Here is a 21,895-nt window from a genome sequence, read left to right as displayed (position 1 = left end):
TTATGTAGTGACATTCTTCTAGGTCGTATAGCCCTGGTGTACAATATGCCATACAGTGGTCACTTGTGGTTGCTGTGAGCCTGAACACTGTGACACTGATGTGTCAAATGTGTTAATGGCTGGTTACCCAATGTGGACAGAGAGTGGGGTGGAGCTCCCCAATTAAAACAAGCTTGGAGGGAGGAGTGGCATCCACTTGCATAATAGCTTGCCTACAGAAACCCCATGAACCTGGAGAGAGGATGAGAAAGGCACCCAAGCGTTGAGGACTCTCATTCATAGGGTCACTATGAGTCACCTGCGACTTGACCACACTTAACAACAACAACAACAACAATCCATTGTTCCACTTTTGGATGCTCATGAAGCAATTGAATATACCATGGTTTGGATGAGGCACAACAAAAATCGTATACAAAACCCTTATAGTCTTTAAAGTGGCATTCTTGCTCCTTAGCACTTTAAAGAGGCTCTTGACAGCAGATTTGCCTAATGCATACAATTTCAAATGTAGTACTTCACTTGATTTCCTGGACTATCAGAAGTAGGTTCACCGATTCTGGATTTCAAAGCCTATCCAACCCTTGTGGTTTCTTCTAAGTTCATATGTCTTCTTTAGATTAAACCAAACCTGCTTCTGTCAAGTCCATTCTAAGTTATAGAAACCCTCTCCCAGGCTTCCGAGACTGTTAAATGTAATGGAAGGAGATAGCAGCTCGTCTTCCCTTGGAGCATTTGATGCGTTCAAACCTCCAGTGCCACACACAACACCAGACACACCACACCACCAGATTGTCCTCTTCAGGACTGCTAAAGCGAATAAGACAGTGTTGCGTTTGTATGCAGCCACATGGCTTTAGGAGACTGAATTCCAGAGTAAAGCGTGTTTGTGCCTCAAAGTACACTATTCAGGTAAAACAGGGGACCAGAGAGGGAGAGTAAACTTGTAATTTTTTTCTTAAGAGAAAGAAGAAAGGAAAGGCCAGGGCTACACATGCCCATTTCCCTCGTGAAATGTACCAATCAATAAGTTGAAATAAATTTCCACTCTTTGGAGTAAGAAGGCAGAAGAGAGGAGCCGGCAACACATTAGCAGCAACTGGGCAAGTCTTGCTTTACTCATAAGAGCTGTTCAAACCCAAAATATTTTATGTAGTACGGTAGAGGGGGGGGGATATCCCCCTATTTGTTACAAATATCCCATAATAGTAGTTTAATTTTCAAAAAACAATAATGTTTTTGCCTCAGTAATAGTCTAATTGCTAAGCGAACAGAGAGTTGTGTAAGGTTGTGGGGTAGGGGGCTGGAAATGTTAATTTGAGTTGAAACTCTCTTATTATGGCTATAGGAAAGCCTATCAAAAGATTGAACTAACTAATTATATTGTGAGGGAGCTCGGGTGGCCTCTAGGGAGTTGCACTGCTCACCCAAAGGTTGCAACTCTCCCGCAGTTTGAATTTACAACTGCTCTACAAGAAAGATAGACAATCTCCCATGCAATTTACAGCCTCTGGAAACCCCTGGAGGGTCAGCTGTGAGTGAGTTTTGACTTAACCACAGTAAGTCAACTCATGGCAGCCCCAGATCTGCAGAGCAGAACTGCTCCAGAGTTTTGAGGTTATGACTCCCTGGAAAGAGCCCGTGTTGTATGATATCAGTGGGTAGATTAGGACCAGAGCCTTTGGTTAGAAGTTGAATGCAAAACTTCCTGGTTTCCCAGAACTGACACATCTACAGACTGGCCTGATGGAAAATTCTGATTCCTAGAATCAATTGAATCTTCCATGAGTGAGAGCACCATCTTGATATTTTTTAAAGCCCCTCATGAGTTTTGATGATAAAAGACATTGGAAGCAATGAGGTAACAAGTTGAATTTGACTCACAGAGGCCTACAGATCAGAGCAGAATTGCCCAGTAGAGTTTCCAAGGCTGTAAGTGTTTAAGACAGTAGACTGCCACATATTGCTACCACTAAGTGGCTGGTAGATCTGAACTCTCAAATTTCTGTCTAGCAGCTAAACTATTAATCACCATGCCATCACATATCTTACACAACATTTAAAGCACATTTCACACATAGGGGGAGAGAAGAAAGAAAAAAAACTCAAATGTTTCTTGGGAAAAAATGTCATGAGTTACCCAAGATGTAGTAAAACAAGATTTTTCTTGTACTTTGACAGTCTCTTCTAACAAGTAAAATATTTTCATGTCAGCAACACTTCTTTCACATAGTTTGCACGGTTAAGGGTTATAAGGTATTGGCAAACAGGCTGATGGGAAAGTTGAATCTTTAGAAAGTTTGCAATTTGGGATGCAAACACTACTGTTGTTGTTGTTACAATAGCGACCCTATGTACAGCAGCTCTGAAGCCTGCCCTGTCCTAAACCAGTCTCACGAATTCAGACACATCAATCCCCATTGCCCCAGTTACTGTATAAATCCATCTCATCAGGGGTCTTCCTCTCCTGCTCTGTCCCTCCACCCTTCTAAACATGATGTACTTCTCCAAAGCCTGATCTCTCCTGGCCACCTGCCCAAAATATGTAAGATGGAGCTTCAAAATCCTAACCTCCAAGGAGAAATTTGGTTTCATCCTCTTCAAGACAGACCTATTTGTTTTCTTGATGGACCGTTGGTATGTTTAAGACTGTACAACAGAGCTAATGCTGTACCTATGTTTTTATCCTCATGCTTTCCTGAGTGGGTTATATTGTATGCTCTTTGAATAGACTAAAATAACGATACTTCCTAGCTAACAGTAAAAATAGGAACAATTCCGAAATTCGTATACTCATGCCTTCCCACTTACTTCCTGAAGCCACCCACTGACTTCTCTGGCTTCTTCTCTCCCTGGCTAGGGAGCCAGCACATTCCCTTTCTTAAGGAGTCTCTTCTGATGCTACACAGTCAGTCATGCAGAGACTATTGAGATTGTTTGTAACTGCTTCAGCAATGATGCTTTGTCTTTCAAGCCCTTGATTCTTTGTGAGCAACAGCCTATCAGTCAGCTCCACATTTGCATGGAGCAGGCATTCAGCTCTTTTTTTTTAACAAGACCCAGTAGTACAAACTCAAGATATTCATAAAGCAGATGAGAATAGAAGCTGAATAAAAAACTTGCTTCTGTGAATACAAATTTGTATCTGTGTATTCTATTTGCATTTTATTTATTTGATCCTGAAGAAAAAGAATCACTTGGTGTCATTTGCTTGCTGTTGTTCTAATGTGCTATTGAGTTGACTATGACTCACAGAGACCCTCTGAAAAACAGCTCTGAACCTTGCCCTATCCTGAGCCACCTCACTGTCTCAGACACACATAACCCTATCGTCACTGTCACTGTGTCAATCCATCTCATCCAGAATGCTCATCTCTGTGCTGCCACATCTCATCAGAATGCTCATCTCCTGCCACCCTTCCAAGAATGATGTCTTTCTCCAGGGACTGACCCCTCCTGACAGCATCCCAAACGTATACAAGAGGGAGTTTTAAAATCTTTGCCTCTAAGCAGCAACCTGGTTTCAGCCTCTCTAAGACAGACTTATCTGTTCTCTGGACAATCGTGGTATGTTCAATACTCTTCTCCAGCACCACAGCTCAAACACATTGATTTTTCTTCTGTTCTTTAGGCATTGTCCAGCTGTCTGATGCATAACAAATGAAGAAGACAATGACCTGCATCAGGTGCACCTTAGTCTCTAGACTGACCTCATTGTTCTTTAGCACTCTGGAGAAATCCCTGACAATAAATTTCCACCAAAGCAACTTGTCTTTTGATTTCTTGACTGCTGGTGCCAAGTGTGTTGATCGTGCATCTGAACAAGATAAAGTTGTTAACAACTTCAATCTTTTCTCTATCCATCATGATGCTGTCAATTGGGCAGGTGATGAGGGTTTTCTTTGGTCATGGAGGGGGAAAAAAAATCAACCAGTACTTAGATTTGCCTATTCTACTCAACTGCTTGAACAATTGAATCTCTGATTCAGGCCATGGTCTTTCCGATCACTTGCTATCCATCTGAGAGCTGGACAATAAATAAGGATGACAGAAGAATTGATGCCTTTGATCTGTGATGTTGGAGAAGAGCACTGAACATCCTTCAGACTGCCAAAAGAACAAACAAATAAATCTTGTAAAAAGTGCAGCCAGAGTGCTCCTTAGAGGCAAAAATGATAAAGCTTTGCCTCACATACTTCAGGCATGTTGCTAGGAGAGACTATTCCTTGGAAAGGGACATAATAATTGGAAAGGTGGAGGGTCAGTGAAGAAAAGGAAGACCCTCAACCAAATAGATTGACACAGTGACTTTTGCAATGGGCTCTAGCATGCCATGAAGTGTAAGGATGGCATAGAATAGGACAGCGTTCAGATCAGTTGTTCATAGGTTTGCTATGAGTTGTACTTGACTCAGAGGCACCTTAAGACAACAATAACTCAGCAGCTTGCTCTTTGCTTTGTCATAAATATACACAATTGAAACAGAGTGAGAGAAAGCTCTGAAGGAGTAGACTCTTGCTCTGTGCAATTTTTGATGTTGTTAGGTGCTTTGAGTCAACTACAACTCATAGTGACCCTATAAAAATCTTGCCCTGTTCCTCACAATCTCCATCATTCTCAAACTCATTGTTACAGCTACTGTGTGTTGATTCATTCTGTTCAAGGTTTTCCTTTCTTCCAATTACCCACTACTTTTCCAAGTATAAATTCTTTTTCCAAGGACTAGCCCCTCCTGACAACAAGCTCAAAGTATTTAAAGTGGAGTTTCACCATCCTCACCTCTAAGGAGCACCCTACTTGCATCTCTTTCAATGTTGTTGTTAAGTGTTGTCGAGTCAAGCGCAACTCATAGTGACCCTATGAACAAAAGATTTGAACCCTGTTCTATAACTGTCATCGTTTCTTTTATGTTCATAGCGTTTCCAAAGGCATTTTGTTTAGAAAGTGGATACCAGTCCTGCTTCCAATCCTGTCTTAATCTGGGAGCTCCACCAAACACTGGCCACCATTATGGCATTTAACACACTAGTGGCATAGCATTCAGCATCACAGCAACCCCACATTATCTCAGTACAGCAAACTGACAGATCAGTGCTATACTACTTTGGAGAACAGTCTTCCCAAACACAATTAAAATCAGGTCCCAGGGAGCAGACCTGACAGCCCAAATGAAAATTCAAAGGCCCACCCACCAGGCCCTGATTGACTTAAACAAGAGACTTCCATTCCACAGCTGCTTGTTAGCTAAATCAAATAAATCAGCTCAGCTCATACATAATTGTGAACGAAATAAAAACCCACTGAACAGTTCACACCTGATTTCCATTAAAACAACAGAACCCACCAGAATCCAACTGCTTCACACTCCTCCAAATATTATCTGCAAATCTTTCCATCTGAGAAAGATAGAACTTGGTTCTATTTTTGCTCTCCTTATTACTAATAAGGGAGAATCAAGTTGTATTAAAGATTGTTCCCATTTACTCTATTCTCTTCCTTTCAGCTGTGAATAGTTTCTGTAGGGTCTTGAGCTCTTATATAATAGTTCTCACATCCTTGAAGGGCCTGGCCGTGAAGTTCTCTTTCTCAAAATGCAATGCAGTCACAATAGCATTACTATTTTTTTTAAAGGTCACCCTTAAGCATAGAGTAGGTATAATATGAGGTTAATTTCTGTCAAGTGTCACCAGATGGTGACTAAAGAAGTATTCCTTTTTCTGAAATACCAGATTCGGTTTTGTTTGGTATTTCCTGAGCTAATGCAAGCTTTAAGTGATGAACAAATAACAGTATTATCTGAATTTTTCCAAGTATGGCATTTTTCCTCTAGTTTGCAAAAGCTTAGAGTGGAACCAATTTTGAAAACATGAGCACTGAAAGGGAGCTTTCAAATTGCTAGGCTTCGGAGATGGAGGCTTGGTGTCCATGATTCACTGTGAAAAGAGAGAGTCAAGGAGGTGAGGCTTTGGGCCCACTGTTTCTTCTGTGGTTTGAAGATCTGGCTTTTGGATTGGAGTTCTTGCCTTGATTTCCGTGAATTAGAGACTAAACTTTCTCAATAAATTTCCTCACTTTGAATAAAGCTGAATTGAGCTACTGAATCTAAAGATTATTTTGTAAGCAAGCAGATAACAGATACAGAATATTGCTGTGATTATTATACATAATCTGATTCAGAATGTTTCTTTTATTGCACAAAAATGTAGTATTCCTATAATCTCACCCCAGTAAGAATAGCAAAATTTAACAGAGCAGCAAACATCAAATGCTGGTGAGGTTGTGGAGAAACTGAAACCCTATTCATTATTGGTGGGAGTATAAAATGATGCAACCACTATGGAAGGCTGTATGGTGCTTTCTCAAAAAGTTGCAAATAGAAATACCATTTGACCCAGCAATTCCACTACTGGGAATATACCCCAAAGAAACCATAAATGCTACCCAAGCAGATATATACACACCCATGTTTATTGTGGTTTTATTCACAATAGCAAGGAGTTAAAAACAACCCAAGTGCCCATCAACAAATGAATGGATAGAGAAGCTCCGGTATATTCACACAATGGAATACTATGCCGCATTGAAAAATAAGGAACTCATGAAATATTATACAAAATGGATGACCCTGAAGGGCATTATGCTGAGTGAAATATCTCAGTCACAAAAGGACAAATATTGCATAGGGTCACTGTTGTAAAATGGGACTGACATCGGGATTGAGGGAAGACTGAGAAAGAGGGGATAAATAATGTATACTGCAATGAAACAAATGAGGGAGAGAACTGTTTAAAAGGGATATATGATTAGGTATTATTGTCATGACAGGAGTCCAGAATGAAGGCTGCACAGTGGAGTGGACTTGAGGGGAGGGATTATATAACAATGAATTAATTTTTCATTTACTTTTCAAAGAGAAGAGTGAATTGGTGGGAGGAGGTGGGCAGGGAGAAAAGTGCAACAATGAATGAATGGAAACTCTAAAAAAAAAGAAAAGAAAGGAAAAAATGTAGTATTCATGAATTCTAAAGGTCATTGCTAAACATCTTTTCTTTAGGCCCTTTGGAAAGTCTAAAAGTAATTCTTCTTTCTTTTAATATTGACTTGGACACAAAATTCATATACATTGCATAAAAGCACTTACATGGTGTATAAGTGAATTAGACAGTGATTAAAGCATCTAAATGTTCATTCTGTTTGATAAACTGCTCTAAGGCTGGAAATCAAACATTCACAGGTATAAGAGAACTAAGTAATAAGCCTCAGGAAACCATTTGGCCTTTCTGAATTTTGTGAAATTTGGAATGCTAGGGAAGGATTCGCTGCCTGTCTTTTGAATGGGGAAACAACATGAAAAACAGCAACTCAAATTGGTCTTGAAACCCTCCTTGGCCCACTTAGGAGCTGCTTCTCAATATGGCAACTCTCCCACTGTCTGATTAAAATGCCTTTACATAACTGCATCAAGTCTGCAAGGATGATCAGTTGCCAAATGGGCCTCTTTCTTTGCTGGTCTATGGATAATTTGCTGCCAGCTAACACAAATTGTCCCTAGGAACAAAAGCAATGCAACAAAGGGTTTGAACACTGATTAAGACTTTTCTGTGATGCTAAAGTGTGGAATGAGGACTGTCGTGTGAGGTCAAACTAGTTTATCAGTAAACTGGAGAGGTGCATTTTGGGTAATTCTGTATTATAATTAAAAACTTATTATACAGATGAACATTCTCATAGGGTTTTCAATGTTGGGATAGGTTTTTTTTCCATTACATAACATACTCAGATTTCATACTAATTAGTAAATCACATACTTTGGGCATGTTGTTAGGAGGGGCCAGTACTTGAAAAAAGACATTAGGCTTGGAGAGGTTGAGGGTGGAGGAGGCTAGGAAGAGAAAGGCATGCTGGGTACAGAGCTGTCTTCAGATCAAGACTTGCTGGGAGGATGCTCTCTTGTAGAGAATCATCAGGACAAGGGCCTGAGGAGGGGTGCATGACCTCAAAGCAAAACATGCTACGAAGAAGTCTTTCTGAGGAGGCAAAGCCACACAGCATATTAGAAATGACCCATGCTAAGTTGGATATAACAAGAACTCTCCTAGGCAATCTGACCAGAAGGTGCTAAGAAAGGGTGATCATCACATCCTCAGGGCAGCGCATGCTGGGAGCCGAGGCCCTCTGAGCAGGACATGCTGGGATAGCGCGCAGGGCTGGCCACAGGAGGCAGGCAGGAAGCTGCTTCCTGTCCTTGCCCGTCTCACCTCGAAAGAGGTCATCAAATTGGCACATGCGGGCTGGAGAGACGGCGTAGGCCTCCATGATGGGGAGTGCCTGGCCAGCCTGATGGATGATGCGCACAAGGCTGCCCTGGGGCTTCTGCATCTTCCTTGGGGGCCCCCAGAAGATGAATACGGTTTCAGGGGTCCTGTTGACAAACTCCTGGGGCCTCAGGAGAACGCGAAATACACTGAAATGGGCAACCACGAGGAAGGTGGTGTTGTTGCCCACATCTGCTGTGGTGGGTGCGTCATTCATGGTGCACTCAGCCCGCTACATCTCAGAGCCCAGCTTGGTGCCCAGCAGGTGGCTGGAGCTGTTGACAGACACGCACTGGTGGCACCGAACAGGCAGCGTCTTGTTGCCAAGGAGAGGGATGTAGCCATCAGTGATGCTCCACTTTTTGATGTTGACGGGACGGACCCTGCAGGGAGCCGTAATGGAAGACCTCGTTGGCACTGTTGGAGTTTGTTGCTGCTCATCTCTCTGAGGCTTCTGCGGGGGAGGGGGGGCTGTAGAAGCCAGGGTCCTGCAGATAGGCTGGGGGCCAAGGATGAGGGGTCACACCTCCCCGGGCGAGCACCTGGGAGCCCCTCACATGGCTCTGGGAGTCTAGCAAAAGCGGGGGTCAGCTCTCTGCAGTCCACTCAGGAATAAACTTTAAAAAGTCATCTAGTACTGGTCGAAGCCCAGCTGTTGAGTATCTGTGCTGATTTTGAAGTCCTTGGATTGCTCAAATGGGTAAGTGTTTCTGGTAACTTAAAAGGTTGGAGGATTCAGTCCTCCAGAAATTCTGAGGAAGAAAGATGAGGCAGTCTACTTTGGGGGGGGGGGGAAATCATGCATGGAAAATCCAATGCAGCATCGCTCTATTTTAACACAAGTGATGTATTTGACTCAATGGCAACGAATGGTGGTGTGCTAATTTAGTGTTTTCATATTTACAAGATGGACGGGCAGAAATTGATTCAATCCCAGTTGACATATTTCAACAAACAGATATAGTCCTGGATGTGCTAACCAGATTGTGCCAAGAAACCCAGAGGACAACTATCTGGCCAACTGACTGGGAGAGATCCATATTTATTCCCATTCTTGTGTGTGTGTGTGTGTGTGTGTGTGTGTGTACCGTCAAATCAGATCTGACTGGTACAGGAGGAGATTGTCCCTCCTTCCTCGGCAGAGCATCTGGTGGATTTGAACTGTGCCCCTCTGGCATTGTAGTTGCAGCTCCTTGCCACTAGGCCACCAGAGCTCCCATTCTTAAAAAAAGGTGATCCAACAGAGATTGGAAATTACTGATATTGAACAATATCACTACTATCACATGCAAGCAAAAACTTACTAAAGATTATTAAAAAAACAACTGGAACAAGTATATCACCAGAACTACCAGAAATACAAGCTGGGTTTAGAAAAGGCCATTGTGCTAGGGGTACCATAGCCAGTGTTGGATGGATATTGGCTGAAATCAGAGATTACCAGAAGAATGCCTATCTTTGTTTCATTGACTGCAAAGGCTTTTGGCTATTTGGCTCACAACAAGTAGTGGTTAACATTGAGAAGAATGGGAATCACCAGAACACCTGATTGTGCTCATGGGAAACCTATACTTGGATATAGAACAAGCAATATTGTTGCTGATATCAGATTAATCTTGGTTGAAAGCAGGTAAAAACCAGGAAGATATTTACCTGTGTTTTACTGATTATGCACAGGTATTCAACTGCATGGATTATAACAATTGATATGTTGTTGTTGTTGTTAAGTGCCGCTGAGTCACAGGCTACTCATAGTGACCCTATGAAGGAGAGTTCTAAATGCTTGGGTGTCTTTCATCCTCTCTCCAGGATCAGAAGGTTTCCAGAAGCAAACTATTACAAGAGTGGATGCCACTCCTGCTTCCAAGCTTGTTTTAATTGGGGAGCTCCACCCCACTCTCAACAATTGATATATAACATTACAAAGATAGAGAATTTGAGAACACTTAATTGTGTTCATCAGGAACCTACTTAGACCAAGAACACTATCTGGTTTAAAATCAAGAAAAGTGTAGATTAAGAGTATATCCTTCACAGTACTTACTCAATCTTTATGCTGAAAAAAACAAACCAAAAACCCTAAGAAACTGGAATATATGAAGAAGAACATGGCATCAAGATTGCAGGAAAGCTCATTAACAACCTGTAATATGCTGATGATACGACTCTGATTGCTGAAAGTGAAGAGGACTTGAAGCACTTTCTATTGAAGAGCAAAGACTGTAGCCTTCAGTATGGAATATACCTTAATGTGAAGAAAACAAACATTCTCACAACTGAACCAATTAGCAACATCATGGTAAACAAAGAAAAGACTGAAGCTGTCAAGGGTTTCATTTTACTTAAACCCGCAACTTGAGTGCACGGAAGTGGCAATTGAGAAATCAAATTATATACTGCAATTAGCAAATATGCTGCAAAAGACATCTTTAAAGTTTGAAAGATGCCACATTTAGGACTGAGGTGCCCCTGACTCGAGCTATAATGTATTCAGTCACTCTATTTACATAATAATCTGGTCCACAGTAAGTCGCAGTTGTCAAAACAAGGCCTTGGGATGACTGTCGAACAGATCATCAATTACTCATGGGCAAGTTCATACTGAAGTTGAAGAAAATGAAAACAAGTCCACATGAACCAAAATATAACCTAAAGTCTGTTTTCACCTGAATTTTAAAACAGTATAAAAAATAGATTTGATGTATTGAACACTAATGACCTAAGACCAGATAAGTTGTGGGAGGTCATCAAGGATGTTATCCATGAAGAAAGTGAAAAGTCAATTACAAAGACGGGGGTGGGGGGGGAAGACCAAAATTGAGGTTAGAAGAGAATCTGAACACTGCATTAGAATATTGTTGTTGATTGCCTTTGATTGAGCATGACTCATAGTGACCCTATGAACAAAAGGCCTGAAGCCCCTCTACAACTACTGACATTTATCAAAGTTCATAGAGTTTCTGGAAGCATGTTATTTAGGAAGTGGATGCCACTTCTGCTTCTAAATATAGAGAGGTCCAAAATAAAAAGACTAAGTGCTGGAACAAAGAGAACAAAAGGTTTCAAAGGGCAATTCCAGAAGACAAAGCGATATATTACAGTGACAAAGAGCTGGAGCTATAAAATCAAAAGGGGAAAACCCACCCAATATTTCTCAAACTGAAAGAACTGAAGACATTCAAGCCTTGAGTTGCAATATTGAAGGAAACTCAGGATGAAATTTTGATGCTGCAAAATTGGTTCTGAAACATTTAGGGAAGTGGCATATGATCAAGAACCAACTGTAATGAAGGAAGAAGGCCAAGCATTAGCACTTTGGTGAGATTTTCCTAATGCAACAAGTCTTTTGATTTCTTGACTGTTGCTTCTACAGGTCTTTGATTGTGGATTCATTTGACATTAAATCACTGACAATTCCAGTCTTTTCTACCTTTAGCATGATGTGATCTCTTGGTCCAAAGGTGAAGATTTTTTTTTTCTTCATGTTGAAATGTAATTCATATGGAAGGCTGCGGTCTTTAATCTTCTGCAGCAAGTGCTTTAAATTGACTTTCTGCAAGAAAGGCTATTTCATGTCCATAATACTATGGCAGAATTTTGAATGTTCCAAGAAACATAAAAAGAAGAAGGAAGGAGTACCAGAGTTACTGTACCAAAAGGAACTGGCTGACACAGAAGTATTACTTGAAACAACTTATGTTCAAGAGGCAAAGGTGATGACAGAGGAAGTCCATACTTCTCTGAAGGAAATGGTAAGGATAAGGCCTCAGGAATTGATGGAATACCAGTTGACATATTTCAAAGAACAGATGTAGCCCTGGAAGTGCTCACCAGGCTGTGCCAAGAAGTCTGGAGGATAACTTCCTGGCCAACTGACTGGAAGCAATCTATATTTATTCCCATTCTATAAACAAGGTGATCCAACAGGGATGGATGGACCTGAGGCATTTGCTGTAGAGTGTCAAGAATTATTGTTTGCAATATGGTTTGAAGTTTAACATCAAGAAAACAAGGATTCTCACCACAGAGCCAATTGACAGCATCATAATAGATTGAAATAGACGAGATTGAGATTGTTAACAATTTTTGCTTGTTCGGTTCCATAATCAGTATCTTTGGCACCAGCAGTCAGAAAATCAAAAGACAGATTGCATTAGGAAAATCTGCTGTCAGGGATCTCTCCAGAGCACTAAAGAGCAAGGATGCCAGGCTAGAGACTAAGGTGCACCTGATACAGGCCATGGTCTTTACAATTTTTATGCATCAGACAGCTAGACAATGACAAAGGATGACAGAAGAATTGAGGCCTTTGAGTTGTGGTGCTGGAGAAGAGTGTTGAACATACCATGGGCTGCCAGCAGAACAGGTCTGTCCTAGAAAGGGTGAAACCAAGCTGCTCCTTGGAGGCAAGGATTTTGAGATTCTACCTCATATACTTTGTTCATGTAGCCAGGAGAGACCAGTCTTTGAAGAATAATATCATGCTGGGAAGGGTTGAGGGACAGTGCAAGAGAGTAAGACCCCAGATAAAATGGATTGACACATTAACTGGGGTGATGAGGGTAGGTATATCAGAGAGAGTGAGATTGGCTCAGGATAGAACAGGGTTCAGAGCTATTGTGCATAGAGGAGCTATGAGTCATTGTAGACTCAACAGTACAAAACAATAATACAGGTCGTTGATGAGTCTTCCTCTAATCTTGATGTCACATTCCCCTTCATATAGTCCTTCTTCTCAAATTATTTGCTCACCATGCAGATTGAATAGTTATGGAGAAAGGATTTGCCCTGGACACACACCTTTTCTGATTTTAAACCATGATGTATTCCCTTAATCTATTTGCACAACAGCTTCTTGGTCTAAGTTTCACATAAGTTATTAAGTGTTTTGGAATTTCCATTTTTCTCAATGTTAATCTTAATTTGTGATGATCCACACAGTCAAATACCTTTACATAGTCAATAAATAGACAAATAGGAACAAAATGACACACAAAAAATTCTTCTGGAATTCTCTAATTTCACCCAAGATCCCTCTGACATCAGCAATGATAGTCCTCAGGTCGTAGCTTTTGATTATTCAAAACCAGCTAGAACAATACATTGACAGAAAACAATTAGATTTCTTTAAAGAATAGATCACCCTTAAGCATGGAATAGGTACGATATGATGTGACCAAAGAAGCTGATTTCCTGAAGCTCTGTTTTTGCCTTAGCTGCTAAGAAGACATAGCTTCATTTCTCACCATGGAAGATTTTACCACTTAAGTTCATCTGACAGGTCTACATGCCTGGGAGGCATTTGAGTTTTTTGTTTTTTTAATTAGATAAAAGATTTTGTCAAAATATAAGCAGTTTGATAGTTGGAGTCAATGAATGATACTTCTTCAGCCTAAAGTCCATTTCCAGGTTGCATATTTGCCACACATCCCTGCTTTTTGTCCCTCGACATTTGTAAACAGCCCTTTTGTTGCTAAAGAGCAAGCAGGGTCTTCCTTCAAGGGAAGGATAGGAAAACGTCATCTCATCTACTTTGGGCATATTTTCAGGAGAAGCTAGCCCTTGGAAGAAGAAGTAGTACTGAGAAAGGTGAAGGGTCAGAGAAAGAGATGAAGATTCTGGTCAGAGAAAGAGATGAAGATTCTCAACAAGACGGATTGACATGGCAACTGTAACTGGGCTCCAGCATCTCAAAGATGGGGAGGATGGTGTAGGACAGGGTAAAGGTCACACCTCTGGCTCATAAGGTCACACGAGCCATAGTAGACTCCATGACATTTAACAACAATAATAATTTCTGTAATCCATTTACTCAAACTAAATACTAAAGGATGGTGTGGTCTCCAGAGTATGGACACTGGCGTAGGATTGGGTTAGAGTCATGCAAAAACTTCTGATCTCTCTGTCTCAGTGTCTACATCTATGAAATTGTAATGATGCTGCTTCAGTCATTAAATGATAATAATGACAAGTAAAAACATCTACTTTTTAAGAGTACTGACAATGTGCCCTGTGACCATAGATCATCTGTTTCTTCCCCCACAGCCTATAAGGTAGATATGAGGCATTGAGATTCACAGACAATGAAGGACATGCTTAAGTTCAAAGACAGAACAAGGGATGGATGCAGAATTCATAACCAGAACCATACTATCTCCTTGTTTAACACATGACGAAGACTTCATAAAACACAGGTTCAATATTAGTTCCCTTCCATTTTCTTTTCTAATTAACCTTTGTCTGATGACTCATCTGCCTTCGCTAATGTCAGAACCAGAGAGTGCAGCAAAATGTTGTCCTAGTCAGTTTATAGATTTTTGTTCAGTCAGGAATCTGCCTCATGGGCATTCATCTGTGACTTCTCCAGGAACTGAATCTGAAAGCTGTGACTGCCTATTCCCCCATAGCATCTTAAGTTGCCTCGATATTCATGTCTGTTGGTTGTCAGTTAGTGGAATACTAGTGGCCTAGTCAATAGGGACTGTGCTGTTAACCCAAAGGCCACAGCCCTTGAGACACAGCCAATCCATATATTGCTGTATTTGTCACCAGAGCCAAACACAGACCTGTGCATTCCAATGTACGATTTTCATTATAAACATTAAAAGTAACAAGGAACAGTGAATGAAAGTATCTACCCTCCAGAGAACTGGCTGCATTTTCACACTTGGTTATTTGTGGAAGCCATGGGAAGTGGCACAAAAATCACTTCTCTTTTTGTCCCTTCTCCCCTTTCCTCGGAAACTGCCAAAGAGATCTATTCCATTAGTACTAAGGGTGCATTTAAGTATTCGTAAGTGGTTCTTTGGCAAACTAGAAAGCTATTCTACGGCAAGCTGTAGACATTGTTCCTGAAGCAATTAATCAGAATGATAGCATCCTTATGATATCCATACCCTTTATATTGTATCATCATGCCCTTGAAAATTGATTGTGTGGGAGGATATTGAGGCCAGTATCAAGTTACTCTATTCTTCTTAGGGAAGAGATTTTTGCCTTTTTTGTAGTTGGCCTTGTTACTGGTAAATACCTCTAGTTGAAGGTGAGTTGCCCTCAGGCTCATATCAATTCTGTAACTCAGGATTCTGCATTGATGCAAACAGAATGAAACACTGTGTGATCTTCACAATTTCTGCAGTGCATAAATTAATTTTTTTCTCAGCCACAGTGTTAATCCACCTCTTTGGGAGTTTTCTCGTTTTCACTGACCATCTGCTTTTTCAAGTGTGATATCTTCTCCTTGGACTGGCCCCTCCTGATAACATACCTGAAGTAAATGAGACAAAGTCTCAACATCTTTGCTTCTAAGAAACTTTTGGCTTCACGTCTTCCAAGACAGAGTTGTTTGTTCTTTGACTGTCCTTTGATAATACCATAATTTAAAGATATCAGTTCATCTTAGTTTTCCCTTATACATTATCCCACTTTCACATGCATGTGATGTGAGTAGAAATCCATGGTGAGGTTCAAGAGCACCTTAATCTTCAAAGTGACATCCTTATTCTTTAGCACTATAAAAGGGTACTTGAGAGCAGATATCCCTAATGAAACATGTGATTTTATTTCCAGACTGCTATTTACACAGATGTTGATTATAGATCAAAATAAAATGAAATCCTTGACAACCTCAATCTTCTCAATTTATCAAGGTATTGTTTATTGGTTACATGTTTTAAGTTGAGATCTAATTCATACTGAAGGTTGCAGTCTTTTATCTTCAGTAGTAAATACTTCAAATCTTTGCATCAGTGGTAATAAATTAAACTGAAAATAAATATTTCTTTATTGCATCTGAAAATAAAATATACTTAAAATTGGAGTTGAAATCAATGATATAATAGTGCAACGAGGGGGCTCATTAGGAGCAAACATGGTGAACTTCATCTCACATATTATCTACATGTTGTCAGGAGAGGCCATTCCCTGTAAAAGGACTCGAGGCTAGAACAATTGTAGGGTCAGTGAAAGGAAGGCTCATCAAGGAGATGGATTGGCACAATCACTCCAACAATGGGCTTACACATGATAAAGATTGTTACTGCAAGGTTTTGGTCTGTTGTTCATAGGGTCCCTATGATTTGTAGTTAACTCAAAAGTACCTAAAAAACATAAAAAAGGAGAAGCAGGAAGAAGAAGACTTGGTATTACAAATTAAGATTAGGAGTCAAAACCAAAATAAAATTTACACTTTTTTTAAAGGTTGAAGGGAAAGAAAGATGATATTTTGAAATGGAAAGCTGTAAAATGAAAACAGAACCAAAACTCAAAGCAGTAAAATGATTTAAACTTAATGTAATTTAAAAATGAAAGTAAGAAGAGGACAATATATGAGTATAGATTCAACAGAACACAACAACAAACTGATTAGGTCAAGCAAGGGAATTCAGAAAGGAGAAAGTTCTTTAGGCAGCCCAGTTTTCCTCATAAAATACTCCTCATGAAGCAGTATTGTGGTGGCAGCTTTCTTAATTTGGTTATTTATCTATTTACACATCCTTTTTCATTAATTCCACTGATATTTATTGTGTCAAGGTGTTAGAAATTCAATGGTGTAAGTCAAACAGAGAAGGTCCTTGACACCATAAAACTTACAAGTCAGATCCTTTGCTCATGGATAGAAAGACTCAATATTATAAAATGACAATACTACCAAAGGCAATTTATACGTCCAATGCAATCCCAATACAAATACCAATTCCATTCTTCAACGAGATGGAAAAGGCATCTCCAATTTCATTTGGAATGGAAAGAGGCCCCGAATAAGCACAGTACTACTTAAAAAGAGAAGCAAGGTAGGAGGCATCTCATTCCCTGATTTTGAATCCTATTACACTGCTGTGGTGGTCAAGACAGTGTGTTACTGGTACAGTGGCAGACACACAGATAAATGGAATAGAATTGACTGATTTTTGACAAGGAGATAAAATCAGTTAAGTGGGGAAACAACCGTTTTTTAACAAATGGTGCTGGCAAAATTGGAAAACTATCTGCAGAAAACTCAAGCAAGATCCACATCTCACTTGACATAAAAACCAACTAAAAATATATATAATAATGAAAAAACCCTACAAAAACCTCAAAGTGGATCATGGACCTAGAACTAAAACCAAGGACTATAAACTTCATTAAAGAAAAGCTTGGAAGAACTCTAGAAGTACTAAATCAGAACATAAACAGTCTTCCAAGCATCCTGAAAAATCTACAACCAGGAAAGGATAAAATAGATGAATGGAACCTTCCAAGAATCAAATCCCTATGCACATCCAAAAACGTCTCCAACACAGTGAAAAGGGAAGCCACAGACTGGGAAAAAATAATTGGTAATGACATGTCTGATAAGGGACTTATATCTAGAATTTATAAAATAGTCGAGCACCACAACAAGATAAAGGTAAACAACCCAATTGAAAAATGGTCACAGGAAATGAACAGACATTTCACCAAAGAAGACATTCAAATGGCCAACAAACACATCAAGAAATGTTCAAAATCCCTAGCTCTAAGAGAGATGCAAATCAAAACAACTATGAGATATCATCTCATCCCAGTCAGAATAGCAAAATTTAACTGAACAGCAAACATCAAATGTTGGTGAGGTTGCAGAGAAACTGGAATCTTTAGTCACTGTTGGTGGGAGTGTAAAATGGTGTAACCACTATGGAAGGCTGTATGGCACTTTTTCAAAAAGTTGCAAATAGAAATACCATCTGACCCAGCAATTTCACTACTGGGAATATACCATAAAGAAACCATAATTGCCATCTAAGCAGATATATGCACACCCATGTTTACTGTGGCTTTGTTCACAATAGCAAAGAGGTGGAAACAACCTTAGTGCCCATCAACAAACGAATGGATAGCAAAGCTACATTGAAAAAAACAAGGAACTTATGAAATATTATACAAAATGGGTGACCCTGGAGGACACAAAAGGACAAATATTGCATAGTGCCACTGTTGCAAAACAGGACTGACATTGGGGTTAGCGGGAGACTGAGAAAGAGGGGATAAATAATGTATACTGCATTGAAATAGATGAGGGAGATAATTATTTAAAAGGGATATGTGATTTGGTATTATAGTAATGACAGGAGTGCAGAACGAAGGCTGCATAGTGGAGTGAACCTGGGGAGAGGGATTGTATAACAATGAAAGAATTTTTCTTTTACTTTTCAAAGAGAAGAGCGAATTGTGGGTGAAGGCTGGGCGGGGAGAAAAGTGTAACAATGAATGAATGGAAACCGTAAGTCTCTGTAAACTTTCATTGAAATTATTTAAAAAAAAAAGAAGAAGAAGAAAAACCCAAGTCAGGTGGTAGTGGGTTGTGTTAAGAGACATTAGATAAGTCTTCTCACAGACATAATGGTTAATTACAAGTTGTTGTGAGATTGATGAGGGGAAATACAAGGTACTCTGTGGGTATCAGAACTGGCTGTTTGTATGTATGTTGGGGATCTGAAGTGAACGTTCACATTGTGGTCACCAGAGACGTTGAGAATAAATTGCTTATCTAGAGATCTGAAAGAGAAATTGGAAATTAACTGAGGCGAAGTGTGGGTAGAAGTGGTCAACCTATGGCAAGGTGCTGAAAGAGGAAGGCTTTGGTGTATTTGAGGAACAAAAAAGAAAGCTGGGTCAGGAGCAAAACGAGCTATCTCGAGAGATTGTGGGAACCTTGTTAAGAACTTTGGTCTTTCTCTGGAAGTAATGGGAAACCACTTGCTGGCTTCCTCATGACAAAGGAAAATTATTTTGTTCATTGGTTTACTTTTGTAGGGAGGGTGGGAAGAGAGGTCCTTTGATCTTCCTTTGAGGCAAGGACCTTATCTATTTTGCTCATCATATTTTTCAGCACATGTGTGCACAGCAGAAAAAGCAGTAAATTAGTAACTAGCAAATAAATTTGGTGTTGTCATGGCCAAATTCCAGGTCTTCTACAAAACCTATGCTTCCCTCAGGACTCAACATGCTCCAAAGTTTGCCTTGAATCTAGATGTCAATTGTTTCCTTCAATGCTTTTGTTATCCTTAACTTAGCTACAAAGGCATTATTAGCTCCTTCTGGACATTTGGAGAGTTGCTAATGAGTTCTGGCTACCTTTCCTGACCAATTGTTCAAGCTGCGGAAGGAGTTTATTATTGTATATCCATATGCCTGGCATCCTTCTCTTAAAGAACTAACACATGCTGTGACAAACTTTTCCCTTCAGCAATTTCACAAGTGTCAGAAAATCTTCCTAACACTTGGCTTCTTATTAAGTTCCCCCTCAAGCAGTGGCATATCTAGTCTACTTGACACCTGCAGCAGATCTGGCTTTTATCCTCTTCTCTTTTATAGAACAAGATTATTTTTAGTAATCTTTCTCTCATTGCTGCCCTATCGACTCTGACTCATAGCTCACCCTTCATTGGGTTTCCAAGGCTGTAAATTACACAGGAGGAGACTGCCAATCTTTCTCCCACAGAGCTACTTCTGTTGGATTTGAACTGCCAGAGAATCCCAGCCTGTGGGTTAGTACCAGGACCCACTACAGACTACAATACCAGAGCTACTTATTTTTAGTAACAGTCATGATAATGAAGAATTTTGTCTGTTTTCTTGATCATTTCCCTTTAAGCAAACAATTTAGAAAGAATACACCTCAATTTTTATTTTAAATTATTAAAATAAGTGTGAAAAATTAAAAACTTCTAAAAATATTATATAATTTATATTATTTTAAATTCCATTTTTACAGTATCACTGTTTTAAAATACAACTACACATAAAAACTATGCTGAGTGAAATCTCTCAGTCGCAAAAGGAAAAATATTGCATGGTGTCCCTGCTGTAAAATGGAACTGATATCAAGATTGAGGTAAGACTGAGAAAAACTGGATAAATTGTGTATACTTCACTGAAACAGATGAGGGAGTGAATAATTTAAAAGCAATGTATGATAGGGTATTATGGTTATCACAAGAGTCGACAATTAAGGTTGTATAGTGGAATGTAGTTGGGGTGGTGGGAGGGATGCGGGGGAATTGTGTACCAGGGAGGGAGTGTTTCTTTTACTTTTAAAAGAGAGGAGCGAACTGGGGTAGGGAGGGCTGGGCAGGGAGAGAAGTGCAGCAATGAATGAATGGAAATCCAAAATCTCTTTAAATGTTCATTAAAATTATTAAAAAAAACACTTTAAAAGAAACTCTTCACTATTCGAATTGAAGTAACTAAAATTTTGTTTCTTTAGTTTTACACCCACTGTACTATGACTGCTTACTTTAAATTTTTATTTAAATGAAGGAATATGCAGGGTCACTGGGGTTGGAAATACCAACTTACAGAAATGATTCTAAATCACTGGAAATTTACTTTTTAGGGAGTTGAAGGGAAAAAGGTGGGTCAGACAGTACCTGAATAAATTTAAATCCTCTTAGTTAACTATAGAAAATGCAATGTTATTAAGGTCTAAATAATAAAAGTATGGCAACTTGGAGGTTACATTTATGAAATTTAACTTGAATCACAGCATATGTTTAGAATTTAAATGTTTTTTTTTCAGAGAAGAGCATTGTGTTACTGACAATACTTAGAATTGCCAGCATGCAATGATAAAGGGATGACCAAATTTTGTAATGCCTAATAAAATTATTAATTTTGTGCTGCCAGCAGGTTTTTTAAGGCAGTTAATAGCACAGGAGATTTTCCATTTTTTTCTCCCCCAGAACAGCTGGAGGATTCAAACCACGTTCCTTTGGGATTGTAGTGCAGCTTCTTACCACTGGGCCATCAGAGCTCCTTAACCCAAAAGCAGGCAGTTGGAATTCACCAGCTACAAAGCAAGAGAAAGATGGGAAATAATTTTCTCCTATGTGATTTACTGCCTTTAAAAACCTGCTGGAGAGTCAACTATGTGAGACAGCACTAACAACAATAATAAAATATGGAGCTCTTCTCCAAAAAAAACTTACCCATAATGATCCCCTTATATTTCCTATCCATTCTTAGTAATTTTGCTCATCAATAGCCTAAATCCTTTTCTCGAAGTCAGTCCCTACAAAAGGAGCAAAGACCACGTGGAAAAGGTCAGATCTGACCTCTACTAGTTCCACAAAATTGAATGGCCCCACCAACAAAATCCACAACACAAAACCTATTCCCATGAGGTCAGACATGTCCACTAGGCTCCTGCACCTCTTTCCACTAATCTCAGGACCAATCTTACTCTTCTACTTCATTTGAAATCTGTTGCAATAGCTCATAGAGCACACAGAATAATACTCATGATTATGGGGTTTTATTAGGGAAGTTGGCGTTGTTGTTAGGTTGTTAAGTGCCTAGATGACCCATAGCGACCCTATGAACAAAAATCTTAAACACAAAACTTTCATCTTTTCTCCAAGTTCATAGAATTCCCCAAGGCAAGCTTTTTTTTATTATTAAGCTTTATTAATTTTAATGAACATTTACAGAGATTTTGGGTTTCCATTCATTCATTGTTGCACTATTTTCTCTACCCTCCTCCCCAGTTCGTTCCTCTTTTTTCCCCCCTTGAAAGTCTGTTTTAATTGTCCCATTGCCACAGTGCTTGTCAAAGCCAG

At 39.7% G+C, this 21,895-nt stretch overlaps 1 pseudogene; it reads right to left on the bottom strand.

Moving 5' to 3' along the window:
- Positions 1-8,118: 8,118 nt before the first annotated feature.
- LOC102871697 lies at positions 8,119-21,269 on the bottom strand (annotated as a pseudogene).
- Between the last annotated feature and the right edge of the window lie 626 nt (positions 21,270-21,895).

This window comes from Elephantulus edwardii, unplaced genomic scaffold (genome assembly GCF_000299155.1).
Source record: "Elephantulus edwardii isolate Elephantulus edwardi_28Jun2011 unplaced genomic scaffold, EleEdw1.0 scaffold00021, whole genome shotgun sequence".
NCBI classification, from domain to species: Eukaryota; Metazoa; Chordata; class Mammalia; order Macroscelidea; family Macroscelididae; genus Elephantulus; species Elephantulus edwardii.
This window is presented reverse-complemented; position numbering and strand designations above follow the sequence as displayed.